Source organism: Myotis myotis, unplaced genomic scaffold (genome assembly GCF_014108235.1).
Source record: "Myotis myotis isolate mMyoMyo1 unplaced genomic scaffold, mMyoMyo1.p scaffold_m19_p_10, whole genome shotgun sequence".
NCBI lineage: Eukaryota > Metazoa > Chordata > Mammalia > Chiroptera > Vespertilionidae > Myotis > Myotis myotis.
The window spans coordinates 14,244,755-14,260,533 of NW_023416314.1; positions in this window are offsets into that span (position 1 = coordinate 14,244,755).

Sequence of the window (15,779 nt, forward strand, 5' to 3'; positions counted from 1 at the left end):
CATACTGTCTATACACTTAACAGCTTAGTCTGGCAGAGTGAAAAGAGCTTAACTTGGAGTCAGAAGATGTGAGTCAGTCTATGTTGTTCTCTATATTCCACAAATGAGTGAGATCATGTGTATTTATCTTTCTTGATGAACAGGGACAGATACAGAGACAGAGAAGCAGTGATCAGACTGTCAATCCCCAGAGGGAAAGTAGGGGAGGGTGGGGATAAGGGGGAGAGATAAACCAAAGGACTTGTATGCATACATATAAGCCAAACCAAATGGACACAGACAACAGGGGGATGAGAGCATGAGGGGGGGGGGGTTGATGAGGGGATGAGGACACATTTGTAATACCTTAACCAATAAAGAAATTAAAGATAAAAAAAGAAGAAGATGTGAGTCAACTACCCTTTCTTACATTTAAACTAGTTATATGATGCTGGGCAAATCATTAATGTATGTGGGTCTTAGTTTCTCCCTCTGTTAAAATGAAGAGATTGAAGTCTTATCTCTAAGGGGCTTCCAGCTCTAACATTCTAGGATTCATTTGGTCTTTTGTTCAACAAGAAAGCCTTATGCTTCCTAATAGTTATAAGAGGATTAATTTTATACAACTAAGACATCTCTCCCATTGACAAGCCAGGTGAAATGAAATAAATCATTTGAACTCTCCCTTGGTTTACTTATATGTAAGGTAGGGATAATAATACCCACCACACAAGATTAAAAACAAAATTTATGAGAAAGATCTTTATAAACTTCAACATACTATGCAAATGTAATTAGACATAAAAATGCTGCTTTATGATATAAACAATCTGAAACTATCAAGGATGACCTAACTCCCATTCTTTCTGTACAGCTTTTTCATTATTTATTACATAAAATTTTATAAGCACACAATAATATAAATGTAAATTTTAAAGCATAGTAACAGAATGAACACCGACAAAACCATCATCATCTGAGATACCGGAATACTCTCAGCATCATTGAAATAGCTGTGTATTTTTCTCTGATCCAACCCTCTGCTTTCCCGTTAGAATTTGTGTTTCTAACTTTTAAAAATAGTACAGTATATTGTGTAGTTTTGTTTTTATAAAAATGATATACTGTGTGCAGCCTTTTGAGACTTCCTATTTTCCCCCACTTAATATTTTTATTAGCAAAATTGTAATTTTAATGCATTAAAATATTAGCTTATGATAAAATTATATAATAATTACATATAGATTACATATTAAAATATAAATCACCTAACCTGTGTAATAGTTATATAAATTATATTTTCATATAATTATACTAAAATATAAATTACATATAATTATAATATTATATCATATATTAATTATATAGGGTGGAACAAAACTAGGTTGACAGCTGTGAGTATGTGAAACAGAGTTTATTTTATTATTATTTATTATTTTATTGTTTTCCTTACAAACAACTGTAAACTACTTTTGCCCCACACTGTAATATTAATATTGTAGCTTATAGAGATAGATCCCTTATTTTTGCTATTGTGTTATATTCTGCTCTGTGACTATGCCACACATTATTTATCCATTTTCATTGGGCAATAGTTTTACTATTAAAACCATAAAACCAAAGTAGTCATGAGCACTCTTATGTTCTCCTGGTACACATGAATAAGAATTTGTTCCCCTTATATCCATGCTTAATTTTCTTCTTACTATTTATCACTATCAAGCATTATGTGCACACACACACACACACACACACACACACACACACTCACACTCTTGTTCATTACCTGGATCCCCAAGTGGATTATAAGATTCTATTTTTTTTCAATGCTCTTTCCCCAGTACCTAGAAAAGAGTGTAGAGCAAGGACTCAGACAGTATTTGTTGAATGAATGAATGAATGAATGAATGAATAGGGTTTTATTACTGGTTTGTTAAATAAGTTATCCTGTTCGGATTTCTTATTGATGCAGAAATCTGCAAGGAATATTCAAAAGAGACTGAACACACTATTCTGGGTTCTGACCCCAGACCTGCCACTAACCAGCTATGACACTTTGGGCAAGTTAATCAACCTTTCTGATTCTGAGTATCACATTTATACAAAGGGATAATAATTTCTGAGTATTGTGAGGATTATTATGTGATGCTTGTAGACAAAGGTTTTATTAGCCATGAATTCTTAAATATATGCTAATTGTCATATTTTTATGATAAAAATCCCATACATTTGCAGAGACTAAAAAACAATGAGCACAAGATAAAATTATTTGTTTTGTGTTAAGACTTTCTGAGGTAGGGCAGGGAGCTTAAAAGAAAATAACAGGCAGGAGAGAGTGAGAGAGCCCAGTTCTAGGACCTCCTCTGATATACTTCATGTGTTGGATGTGTGGTATCTAGCTTTCATTGAAAAATCAAGCTATTTTTAACCTCAAGAAAGCATAAAGGATCTCTTTTTAAGTAGGGCAACCAAGATAGTGTGCTACCCTTTTCAATCAGACTGCCTAAATGAAATATTCATCTTTTGTGTCAAAATAAGAAGTGATAAATATAGTTGGGCACCAAGAAAGGATGAAGTATTTTCAGGGTAAATTCTTAAAACGTCATGGATATGAAATAGCTATAGCTGAACTATCCATTGACATTGAATTGAGGTTCCATAGTGTAGAGAAATGAGATTTTCGGTTTTTCCTCTCTCTTGGTTTCACATGAATAGGCGAAGGCCGAAGTGACGATGTCTGGAAAAGCTTTTCATCTGTCTGTGTCCAGAGCAGCACAGTGGAAGGGACCCCTGGATTTAGAGTTGGCTTGTCCCTGTGCTGTTTAAAAATGGGTTAATAACAATATTGTCCCATTCTGATGTTGCAGGAATTAAGCATGATAATGTGACAGTAAGGTGTGATGTTGATGTTATGAGAGCTGAGTTTATGAAATTCAGTGTCATGAGACTGAAACCCAAAGCAGAAATGTGTATTGTGTTGTGAGAACTAGACTCTGGGCAAAAATGTGAAGTCCAGTTTAATTTCACCCTCTTCCTGTCACCCCCACTTTTTATTAGGCATTCCTTCTGCCTTCCTAAGCTTGTCTTCCCCTTGGGTTCCCAGCACTCAGGCCCAGTGCTGATGAGGCTCTCCTGTGCTTGGACCTGGAACCATACTTGCCTCTGCCCCACACATCCATCCTGTGTCCTCTCCCCTTCAGTTTGGGCTCTGCCCTCTCTTTCCTAAAATAATATCAAGGTCTAGGAGAGCAAGAGACAAAAGGATTACTTGGCTTCTGCTTCATCCAGAGCCTCGAGTCCTGAGTTTAATATGATCTCTAGACGAGCTTTAATGGTCACCACGATCCACTGGCAAGACTGAGGAAGAAAAGGTCCAAGGGAAGCTTTCACTTTTCTAAGACTTGCCCAAAGGTGATTTGACATTTTTCCAGGAACCCTCTGGAAAAAGAACAGGCCTCAACCTTTAACAAGTTCTGGTTCCACATTGTGAATAGATGCTCATGCAATATTGTCTATGATTTTAATTTGTGTTTTATATCCCCAGTGAGGATTTAAAAGAATTAGGAGAAGAAATTTAGTGAGTTCTTTAAGGGGAAAAAAAGAGGTGTTTAAAATAAAATATGGATAACCATGCATGTATTGGAGCTGGAACAGAAAACCAGCTCTAGGGTTCTTTTTACTTCCTTCTCTCTCTTTTGAGGCCTGTATCTTTAATTTGTCTCAGCTTCTCTCCACATTCTTTATTCCCTTCTCCATTCTTTCCAGGTCACATCCCAGAGGAACTTAGCTTGGCTGCCTAGCTCACCATTACTATCCTCATTGTGCGAGATTTTTGGAATTAATCTACCTAGTGGGTGTCTGGACCACCCCACCAATCCTGATTCAACCAGCAGCTAGTACAATGCAGAGAGCAGTCTGGCTCTGCCTTCCTGGGCAGGGCTGAGGGTCTGCAGGTTTCCAATAGATGAAGAACATGACTGACAGTTCCAGGATACCAAAGCGTCAGGACCCTGTGAGCATGAGGGAGGGAGAGTGCTTTGAGTGGATCAATGTCTTAGTCTGAAAGGCCCCTCTAGTCTCACAGTTGTACACCCTCATTCTCCCATCTGTACTATGAACAAGAATGTTCTTGTAAATAAGATACAAGTTTCTCTCTCAAAGACTAAAAGAAGTTGTGGGCAAAGAGTTTTGGTCCTGGAGGTGGTGTGGAAAGGCTTGCTCTTAAGGGTACAACATTTCAAAGGATTCCACGTATGATTGTTAGAATGTAAGGCCAGTATTGACTATCATTTCTCATCTCAAGTCCCAGAGCCATGTACCAGCTGTGAGACCTTGAGCAAGTAGTTTCATTTGTGTAATGGGCATAATGTTAGCATCTACCTACACACTTTTGTGAGGATTAAATGGGTTAACAAATGTAAAGTACTTATCTCAGTTCCAGGCGTATAGCAAGTGCGCAATATGTTTTAGCTCTTTTTTAATTGCTGTTGCTTAATTATTTTATTTATTAACTCTTAAACATGTCATTTAATCACAATTTATTGAGAACTTACTCAATGTGAGATATTTCCCTAAAGTATTTAAGGCTCCTAAAATCACTTATAATTTTCAAAATTAAAATTATTTAAAAGTTTTAACAACTATCTGACTTACATGCTGAATTTCTTTAGCAAAGTCTTTTCCCACAAATGCAGAATCTTATAATATCAGTGAGTTTTTGTGTTGCTCTAAGCCTGTGATTTTCAACTGTTGAGCTGCAAGAATTTTTAAAACATGCTATAAAGAACTATTTAGTCAGGTTACTGACCTCTTTTCCCTTAGATTGTCAAATAAGAAACTGACAACAGCCAACACAACAGTAGCCATCCAGTGTGAATAAATCAAAATTATACCTATTTTTTTTTGTCAGATGGGCAAAACATATATTTTTTTGATGTGCTGCAGAATTTTAGTAACCAGTTTATGTGTGCCATAGATGAAATAGGTTGAAAATCACTGCTTTAACCTACAGACTTAAAGGAACATTTTTTAAAAAGGAATTTTATTATGAATTGTTTTTCTTTTTCTTTTTTAAATACATTTCTATTGATTTTCAGAGAGGAAGGAAGAGAGAGAGAGAGAAACATCAACGATGAGAGAAAAATCATTGATTGGCTGCCTCCTGCACATCCTCCACTGTGGATGGAGTCCACAACCCAGGCATGTACCCCCAACTGGAATTAAACCTGGGACCCTTCTGTCAGCAGGCCAATGCTCTATCCACTGAGCCAAACCAGCTACGGCAAGGAGCATTTTTTAAAAGCTCATTATAGTGAATCTATGTAGTTGAAATGGAATTTTACCTGAAAATAAATTTCTAAATAATGATAATAGTTCATAATATTTATTTTTTAATATATTTTATTGATTTTCTACAGAGAGGAAGGGAGAGGGATAGAGTTAGAAACATCGATGAGAGAGAAACATTGATCAGCTGCCTCCTGCTCACTTCCTACTGGGGATGTGCCCGCAACCAAGGCACATGCCCTTGACTGGGATCGAACCTGGGACCCTTGAGTCTGAGGCCGACGCTCCATCCACTGAGCCAAACCGGTTAGGGCAGTTCATAATATTTAAATAGACTGGGAAATTATGTCAAAATAGACATTGTCAAGTTTCAGAAAGCATACACTGCTTAAAGTTTTGAATTTGTGTAATTTTTAGGTGACATTTCTTCTCAAAATAAACATTTTTCCTTGAGTGAAAAATTCTGTGCTAACTCATATCCTCCCCAAACACTTCTTTCTCTGTAATAACTTATCAGTGTGTGCACAGGATGGAAAAGGGGAGGGGGGGGGAGGCTAAGGAAGTATTTTTCACTTTTAAGTTTCCAAAGGATCATTATACATAACAACCAGCATGTTTAAACAATGGTGTTTTCTTAGTTAATGTAATATTTTGTGCACTGGGAATTAACTTGGATACCCTTTACATTTTGATCCATGTTAAAATTCACTATGGGATGGCAAACATAAATGAATCTATCTCAGAAAATTTGAGGTACTGGGTCATGAGTAAAAGTATCAATTCTCATGTAGGTATTCAAGGAACATTTGTTGACTGTACTAAACTATAAATGTAAAGGGTTTAGAGGAAAGGGCAGAAGATATGTTAACTCCAGAACATTCTTTAGGGGCTTTCAGTAACCCACAGTAAAAAACACATTTTATATTGCAACCTATCTATTACCAATAAACACACACACATATCCATGTAAATAGTTGAAAGAATAATTTTGTAAAACTATACTTATCAGCTGCAATGTATTCTGGTTGTTTTTATTCTATATATTCTCTCTTTATAGAAAAAAATGTTATTTGTGACCTACTAAATTAACTCTATGACCTATCAATGGACTATGATGTATAGTTTAAAAACTCCTGGTTTGACTAGCGCATCTCTTATATCAGCATTTTCTCATTTTCATAATTAATGTATGTATAGAAGTCAGAGAAAAAGTTTTTCTAGTTGTTTTTTAAAATAATTTTTTATTTTTCAATTAGAATTCACATGCAATATTATATTAGTTTCAGGTGTACAACTGAGTGATTAGACCTTTTATAACATATTAAGTGATCATCCCAATAAATCTCATGTTCATCTGACACCATACATAGTTATTAGAATACTAGAGGCCCGGTGCATGGATTTGTGCACCGGTGGGGTCCCTAGCACTGGTGCATGATTGGGGCTGGGAAGAGACCGCAGGAGGGCTCCAGGGTATTCCCAGCCCATCTCGCCCAGTCCCCATTGGCCAGACCCCAGCAGCAAGCTAACCTACTGGTCAGAGCATCTGCTGCCTCGTGGTCAGTGTGCGTCATAGCTACTGGTCAAACAATAGCTTAGGTTTTTATATATATAGATTATTGACTATTCTGTGCTTTATATCCCTGTGATTATTCTGTAACTAACAATTTGTACTTCTTATTCCCTTCACCTTTTTCACCTATCCCCCTACCCCCAACCCCCAATCTGGCAACTGTCAAAATGTTCCCTGTACCTATGAGTCTGTTTTTGTTCTTCTTGTCCATTTATTTTATTTTATTTTATTTTATTTTATTTTATTTTATTTTATTTTATTTTATTTTATTTTTTTAGATTTAGTTGTTGATAGAAATGTATTTATTGCCATTTTATTGTTAATATTTTTAATCTTTCTTTCCCTTCTTCTTCTTAAAGAAGACCCTTAACATTTCATGTAATAATGCTTTGGTGGTGATGAAGTCCTTTAACATTTTTTGGTCTGGGAAACTCATATATTCTTTAATTCTAACTGGTGGCTTTGCTAGGTAATCTCAGTTGTAGGTACTTGCTTTTCATCACTTTGAATATTTCTTGCTAATCCCTTCTGACTTTCATCGTTTCTGTTGAGAAATCAGCTGACAGTCTTATGGGGGCTCCTTTGTACTTAACTAACTGCTTTTCTCTTGTGGCTTTTAAGAATCTCTCTTTGTTTTTAACCTTGAACATTTTAATTATGTTGTATCTTGGTGTGGGCCTCTTTGGGTTCACCTTATTTGGGAATCTCTATACTTTCTGGACTTGTGTGTCTATATCCTTCACAAAGTTAGGGAAGTTTTCTGTCATTTTTTTTCACACAGGTTTTTAATTCCTTGCTCTCTCTCTTTTCCTCTGGCACCTCCATGATGTGGATGTTGGTATGCATGAAGTTGTCCCAGAGGCTCCTTTCACTATCCTCATTTACTTTTTGGACTTTTTTTACTGTTCTGATTGGATGTTTTCTGCTTTCTTGTCTTCCAAATCTCTGATTTGATTCTCTGCTTCATCTACTCCATTGTTGACTCCCTGTAATATAGTCTTCATTTGAGCTCATATATTCTTCATTTCTGATTGGTTCTTTCCTATGTTTTCTAGTTGCATTTTTATGTTTCCTATCTCTTTGTTGAAGTTCTCACTAAGTTAATCTACTCTTACCCTAAGTTCCTTGAGCATCCTTATAACCAGTGTTTTGACTCTGCATCTACTAGATTGTTTATCTCCACTTTATTTATTTATTTTTCTGGAGTTTTGCTCTTTTCTTTCATTTGAGACATGTTTCTTTGTTTCCTCATTTTGGCAGCCTCCCTGTGTGTGTATCTGTGTATTAAGTAGAGCTGCTACAGCTCCTGGGCTTTCTAAAATGGCCTTAAGTAGAGGTGTCATGTAGGGCCAGTGCCATAGCCTCCCTGATCTCCCAGCATGGCCTGAAGCTGTCCAATGGGTACACTGGCTCTGGGGCCTTCTGGGAGGTATAGGCCAAGGTCAACCACCACCTGTTTTCTCCTGGGGGCCACCTGCCATGAGCTACAAAGAGATCTGCAGATGACTGCCACTTTTTCTGGGGACTTGGAGATGCCTAGGGGAGGCCAAACTATAAATCAAGGCTGGCTGCTGCTAGTGCTGGGCCAGAGGCCACTGAGTGAGAGGACAGGGCACACCAAGGCCATATACTGCTTATTTGAGAAATTTTAAGAAAGTCTGAAGCATGAACCAAGACAGGCCATTTGTATGGAAAAGCCACTGGAAACAGTACAGGTGGGTTCCAAATTTTGGTGGGGTGGGGTCAGGGAATCACCAGGGAGGGGGAAACAGAGTTATCCAGGTTGATGGAGACTCAGAAGATATGGTGCCTGCCTCTTGGTTCTGTGAGGAAAGGGCTCAGAAAAGGAACAGTGGCTTCTGCTAACACTTCTGTCTGAGACAAAACTGCCCCTCCAGCTCTTGCCTTCATACCAGACACTTTAATTCCTCCTTGACTGTCCCAGGTGCCTTTCAAGCTGCTGCCCCAGTGTTGGAGCTTAGAGAGAGTGAGTCCAAGTTAGTCCCTTTGCAGGCCCTTTTAGAGGAACACCTAGGACTCTAGAAGCCTCTGTCTCCTTCTGCCTAAATCCCCATTGGTTTTTACAGCCAGAAGTTATTGGAACTTCTCTTCCTAGTATTGGAAGTCTGGGTCTGGAGTCTGGTGTGGGGCTTGGACCCCCTTGAACCACAGGAGGCACCTATGAACTCAAGATATCCCTCCCAATTTTTTTAAAATATATTTTATTGATTTTTTTAGGGAGAGGGATAGAAATTTAGAAACATCGATGAGAGAGAAACATCGATTCAGCTGCCTCCTCCACACTCCCTACTGGGGATGTGACCACAACCAAGGTACATGCCCTTGACTGGAATCGAACCTGGGACCCTTCAGTGTGCAGGCCGACGCTCTATCCACTGAGCCAAACCAGTTAGGGCTCCCTCCCAATTTTTATTTGCCACACATAGCTGTGGGACCAGCCCATTCTGGGTCTCTGCCCCTTCTACCAGTCTCTATGTTTCTTATTAATTTTATCTTTAATTGTAAGTCTTCTGTACAGCTAGAGTTCAGGTGGCTCTGAATGATGTTGTTCTGCAATATAGCTGTGATTTTGATGTGGTTGTGGGAGGATTTGAGTACCATGTCTACCTGGACACCATCTTCACTGGAAAACTCAGTTATTTTCTTTAACTTTAGAAGATTGAAATAAAATTTCTTGGTTAACATTACTTTTTAAATTTGAATTGACTTTAATTAGGTTTACGTTGCTGTTACTTAAACCATAGCCTATTCCTGAAGATTTGAGCTAAAAGAAATTGCTGAATTCAGTGTACCAAAGTATCCATATATGAAAGAATTACATGATTAATGAAAACATTTGTAAACAAAAAAATTTCAGTCAAAGATCACAGTAAAATTACTACCTTAAAGTGTCTGATGTGAAATTAAGATTTAAAAATAATATAAGAAAAAACACCTCATCCAGCCAATGAATAACCTCTAGAGTTCTTTCTTCTGTGGCATACCCACGTTTGCTTTTACTGGCATCAGGAATTATTCCTGTAGAATCCTAGGAGGTTTCTTGCTGTGGGGTATGCAGTGTACAAGTTCTTTAAAACAAGGAAACTTAGTATGTCAGATCCTTAGTATTTGGAGAACTTAAAACCTCCTATTAGAATAAAAATGGCTTCTTCTACTTTTTTAAGCCCTTTGATTAAGGGCCTAATATGTCATGAGGGAGGGGGATGAGGATGGTGAGGAGGGGGAGACAGAGGTGGTTTTGAAAAGCAATGATGTGGCTAGTTGTCAAGTTCAGGAGTGTTCTATCATGTCAGCAAGCTCCCAGGTATTTGTTGAGTGCCTACTAGATTTTTCAGCCAGCCACACGCTTCTACAGCTATTAAATATTAAGCTATCTTGGTACAGTTGCAGAACCTCAAATTTCTTTTCCTGTGGCTGCCATGTGGCTCTTTATATAGCACAAGTGGTGCTGTTGTGCAACCAAATCCAGACACTCCGACACAGTGGGTTTCTGGTGCCAGAGGAAGTGCTGGGGCAGATCTGATGGTTCACAGAGAGCAAATATTCAGTCCACATTTATTCCCAGGCCTGACTCAAAGGGCTCCATGATTTGAGGAATTGCCCCAGTTGTGCTTCCCTATTTCCAGGAAGTGAAACCATAGAGAAGTTTGGGCTGATGGGTTTGGTTTTGTCTGGTGTCTACACCATTGTTATTGTCGCTCAGAGTCACAGGCATTAATGACTGCTATGTGGCCTGCAGTAGTATAGGGAGGGATGATTGCTATAAGACTGCAGTGGGTTGATCATGGTTCAGATTGCAAGTGTGACAGGATAGCTCTGTGAATTGGGCATGCTCCTTGAGTCCTCCAAGCATGGTTTCCTTATCAAACAGTGGTTCTCAACCTTCCTAATGCCGCAACCCTTTAATACAGTTCCTCATGTTGTGGTGACCCCCAACCATAAAATTATTTTTGTTGCTACTTCATAACTGTAATTTTGCTACTGTTAGGAATCATAATATCTGATATGCTATATGTGTTTTCTGATGGTCGCGACCCACAGGTTGAGAACCGCTGCAATAGAATATACCAAGTAAGGTTGTTGAGAAGAGTAAGGAAAATAAGAAGACTAGTAAGAGGTAATAAAATATCAAATTCTTATTATGTACCAGGCACCATTCTGATCACTCTTTATGTTACTCATGTGATCTCAGTTTTTATGACAATTCTATAGGATAGGCGTTATCATCATTTTCATTTTCTAGGAATGACTGAGTTTGATTTGTACAAGATGACACAAGTATGAAGTGGCAGAGAAGTGATGCGAATCCAAACAGCCTGACTACAGGACCTGCATGCTTAACACAAAATATTCACGTATTAATTTAAGAACATAGAACTATTTAAAAATGGTTCTGCATCCAAAATTCACTGACTGATTGGTCAAAAAACTCTTCTCAGTGTCAACTGTGTGTGAAGCCCTATGATAGGTGCTATGGAAAAGCAAATATAAGACATTTTGTCACATAATAGTGAAAAAAATTCTTGGGCTTCCCTATAATGGGGAGATGTGTATGAAGATGGTGACATGCATTTGGGGAATGAACAGGGACTGGGGGTTTGTGGTCTTGGCTGTTGATTTGCTGAGGGAGAGGGAGAATGAGGACTGAGGTCAAGATACTGCTGAGGTGTCAAGATCAGGGAGACCAAAAGAATGGTGACCTGATCAATATAATGGGAGATCCAGAGGAGCTGGTGTGGGGTGGGAGGTGGTGCTGGTCACAGTGAATTTCCCTGAAGATGCCTCAAATTATATCATACTAGAGGCCCGATGTATGAAAATTCGTGCAAGAGTAAGCCTTCCTTCCCCCGGCTGTTGGCACTGGCTTCCCTCTGGCACCCGGGACCCGGGCATCTCTCCTCCAGATGCCAGCAGGCACCTGGGATCCAGGCTGGCTTCCCTTGGGCTGCCTGCAGGCACCCGGGACCCAGGCTGGCTGGGAAGGACATCAGGAAGGACGTCTGGAATGATGTCCAGTCTAGTTAGCATATTACCCTTTTATTATTATAGATAGGCAGTGTTAGTTGCCAACTTGAACATGCAGTGAACATGTTTGTTCCTTGTTAATTCATTCCAGAAATATTAAATGAGCATCTATTTTGTATCATGGGCTCCTAGGCCAGCTCTGAGGTCTTTCCTAACTCAGAGTTCACATTTCTTGTGAATTTGGAAGGGAAAGGCATTCAATATGTTAGTCTCTTAGGTGTCATCTTCTTTTGTCTCAATTTTATTTATTAACATCAGTAGTATCTGGGGCAAGAATATAAATGGAGGTCTAATTACCACATGTCTTAATTTTTAAGTTATGTCAGGATAACAAACTATTAAGTAAAAGATGTTTTGTCTTCCTAGTTTAACAAAATATCCCATAAGCACTTGGAAGGTGATGTTAGAGTTTATAATTGTTAGTTAGCTGTGAGTTCTTCCCTGAAAGATAGCTGCCTGGAGAGATGGCACTGGGAGAGATGTCCCTCCTTGGAAGCATGCATGGGAATATGCTGCCTGCAGGTTTAAGCTTTGATCATCCATACCTCACCAGTAGGCACTTGGCCATTTTGGGGCTTAGTCCAGTCTGCTCTCAGGAGGACTGACCCAAGAAAGAGGCTGCATTTGGTCCCAGAAATAGGATTGAGGCCATCTGTGTAGAGAATTTTAGAATTCCAAAAACATGAGGCATGGTCTTGAAGTGGGGACACAAGCTCTGGGTAGACATGTCCTCTTGCTCTGTGGACTTTTGGTCCAGAGTGGAGGCCAGAATGCAGTCTCTAAAGTGTGAAGCCCGGAGCAGTGCCACACTTGCCTTCTATCCAGGAGAACTACTCACCAACTGGAATTTTGTTATTAATGCTTTTATATCTCTCAGTTGTTCCTACAAGGTCAGCATGACCCCTATCTACCTTTTGATACCTGTCATAAATTGAAATTTCCAAATGTTTATTTTTGTAGACCTTGCCAAAAAAGGAAAGAAGGAATGAGAGGAGGGAAGGGAAAAGAAAGAAAGGGAAGGGAAGGGAAGGGAAGGGAAGGGAAGGGAAGGGAAGGGAAGGGAAGGGAAGGGAAGGGAAGGAAAGGGAAGGAAAGGGAAAGGAAGGGAAGGGAAAGGAAAGAAATAAAAAGAGAAGGCAAAAAGGCATTCATGACTCTTGTCTTATTAAAGGCAGCTGCTAAAAAATGTTCTCAGATATTTAACAGCCAAACTAAGGCCAGACAGATGCTGCTGGTTTTGTTGTAAATTCTGCAGATGTGTCTTTCCACATAAACCCAGGGAAGCCCCTAATTTTATTGCAATTTTTAATGTACTGGATTCATTTCTCTCATGATTCTTCCTAATAATTAATTTTTTATATTTATAATTTGTTTTCAGTTCTTAGAGCTGCTTTACAGGACCCCCAACATTTGCTGTGGATCCCAGTTTGACTATCAGAAAACTCTGGATTTTGTTTTCTTATAAAATATTTTTAGGATTTTGCTAATTCAACTCAATGCAAACCCACACATTGTACCCATTATGCCATGCACTGTGTTTTCCCGTAGAAAGATCTAAATGAATAAGACCTGGTTACTACCCTTAAAGAGCTCATACGCTGGTGGTTGGGATAGATATTTAAGCATATAAATTATAATAGAGCACAGTAAATGTTACTGCAGGCGGCCATGTGTGGAGAGAGGACAGCAGAGTTGATACTCAGACCTTGAGGGGGTCTGTGAAGATTTCACTGAGGAGATGGCATTTCAGCTGGGTCTGGCAGATGAGTAGAAGTTTGCCAGACAAGTGAGATAATTGTTATTGCCCGTTTCCCTTTTTAATTATTTATCTTTTCTACTTACTTACAATTAATTAATGAGATGTCTGGATTGTCATTGCTCATAAATATCTAATTTTCTATATTTTCTTATTGTTCAGTCCACTGTCTCACATATGGGACCCAGTTTTGTATATAAGTCTCTGCATTATCATTATAGAATAGGAACTAATACTACCTCATAGAGTTGTTTAGAGCTTTCAAAGCAATACTGGGTCTAAATGCTTAGCACTGTTCCTGTTTAGGAGTTAGGATTGTGTTTGGCTGCATGCCATGGAACTCCAACTCCCATGGCTTAACTGAGTCAGGGTTTGTTTTTCTGGGATATCAGAAAGTCCTGAGCGAAACCGTGCAGGGTTGGTGTCGATCCTAGGATGGCACAGTGTCCCGGGCTCCTGCGAACGTTCTACTTTCCTTTCTTAGCATCTGGTTTTCTGTTCTAGAATTTGCAGAGTCGTGATCACAAGATAGGCCCTCTATTTCCAGCCTCATATTCAGTTCAGGAAGAAGAAGGAAGAAAGGAAGGAAAAGGGTAATGCCTTTATCAGGAAAGCAAAACTCACCGTGAAATCTCCATCATACTGTTTATGTGTCAAGGGACAGAGCTTTCCACGTGGCCTCCCTGACTAAGGGAATCTGAGAAGTCAGATATTTTAATTAGGCATTTTGGCATCATAAACAAGATTGGGGTTCTCACAGTAGAGAGAAGGAGCACAGATATTACGTAAGCAACCAGCAGCCTCTGCTACAATCGGCAGACAATAAACACTCAACAGCCAGTATTACCATGGAGAAGACAATAAATGTTTTTTCAGTTGGGTAGAACCATCTCCACACTGATCCTGGCGCAAAGTAGCATCATCTCATTCTCTTGCTAAGAGCCTGCTAACTGACATCCCTACCTCCATTCTTGCCTCTCCACAATATATTTCCCACCAGGAGTCAAGTGAATTTTTAAAAAGTAAGTTGACCCAAATGTAAGAGCTAAAACTATAAAACTCCTAGAATAGGGCAAAAGCCTCATGATATGGGAATTGGCAATGATTTCTAGGATATGAAAAAAGCATAAAAGAAAAATATAGATAAATTGGACTACATTAAAATTAAAAACTGCACATAAAAGGACATAATCAACAGAATGAAAAGGCAATTACACAACAGGAGAAAATATTTGCAAATCATGTATCTGAGAAGGGGATCATATCTGGAATATATAAAGAACTCCTGCAGCTCAACAACAAAACCACAAACAACCCAAAGAAAAGGGGGCAAAGGATTTTAATAGGTTTTTCTTAAAAGATGATACACAGATGGCCAACAAGTATAGAAAAAATGCTCCATATTAAAAATCATTAAGGAAAACCACAGTGAGATATTGCATTACATCCATTAGGATAGGTGTACAAAGCAAAAACAGAGAATAGCAAGTATTTGTGAGGATGTGGAAAATTGCAGCCTTTAGGCTGGACTGTAAAATAGTGCAGCCACAGTGGAAAACAGTATAGCTGTTCTCTACATACAAAACACTAAAATATAATTATCTATGATCTAGCAAGCCCACACTTCTAGATATATCCCCAAAGAATTGAAAAGCAGGATCTTGAATAGATGTTTGTACATTATTCACAATAGCTAAAAGGTGGAAGCAACTTCTTTATCAAAATGACCGCTCATGACCTATAGCAACTGCAGACCTTCCTGACCTCATGTGAGAGCACTGTCCTTGTTCTCTATGTCCCAATGTCACCAATCTTCTCACATATCAAACCTGCTAATCTCATTCCTGTCATAGGACTTTTGCTCTGCTTTTCCCTGGGCCTGGAACATTCTTTTCTATCTTCACAGTTGGCTCCTTCTTATCACCAAGACCTAAGCTCAAGTATTTTCTCTTTAAAGAGATCCTTCTCTGTCTTGATCTAAGGGTACCTTCTGCCACACCTTAGTTACTATTATGTTGCCTTGATTAATTTAGTCATAAGCCTTTTCACTATGTGAAATTAATATGCTTATTGCCTGTTTCCTTTAGCAGAATTTAAGCTGAATGAGAGCAGACTTTGTGGTTTACTACTGTAATGTCA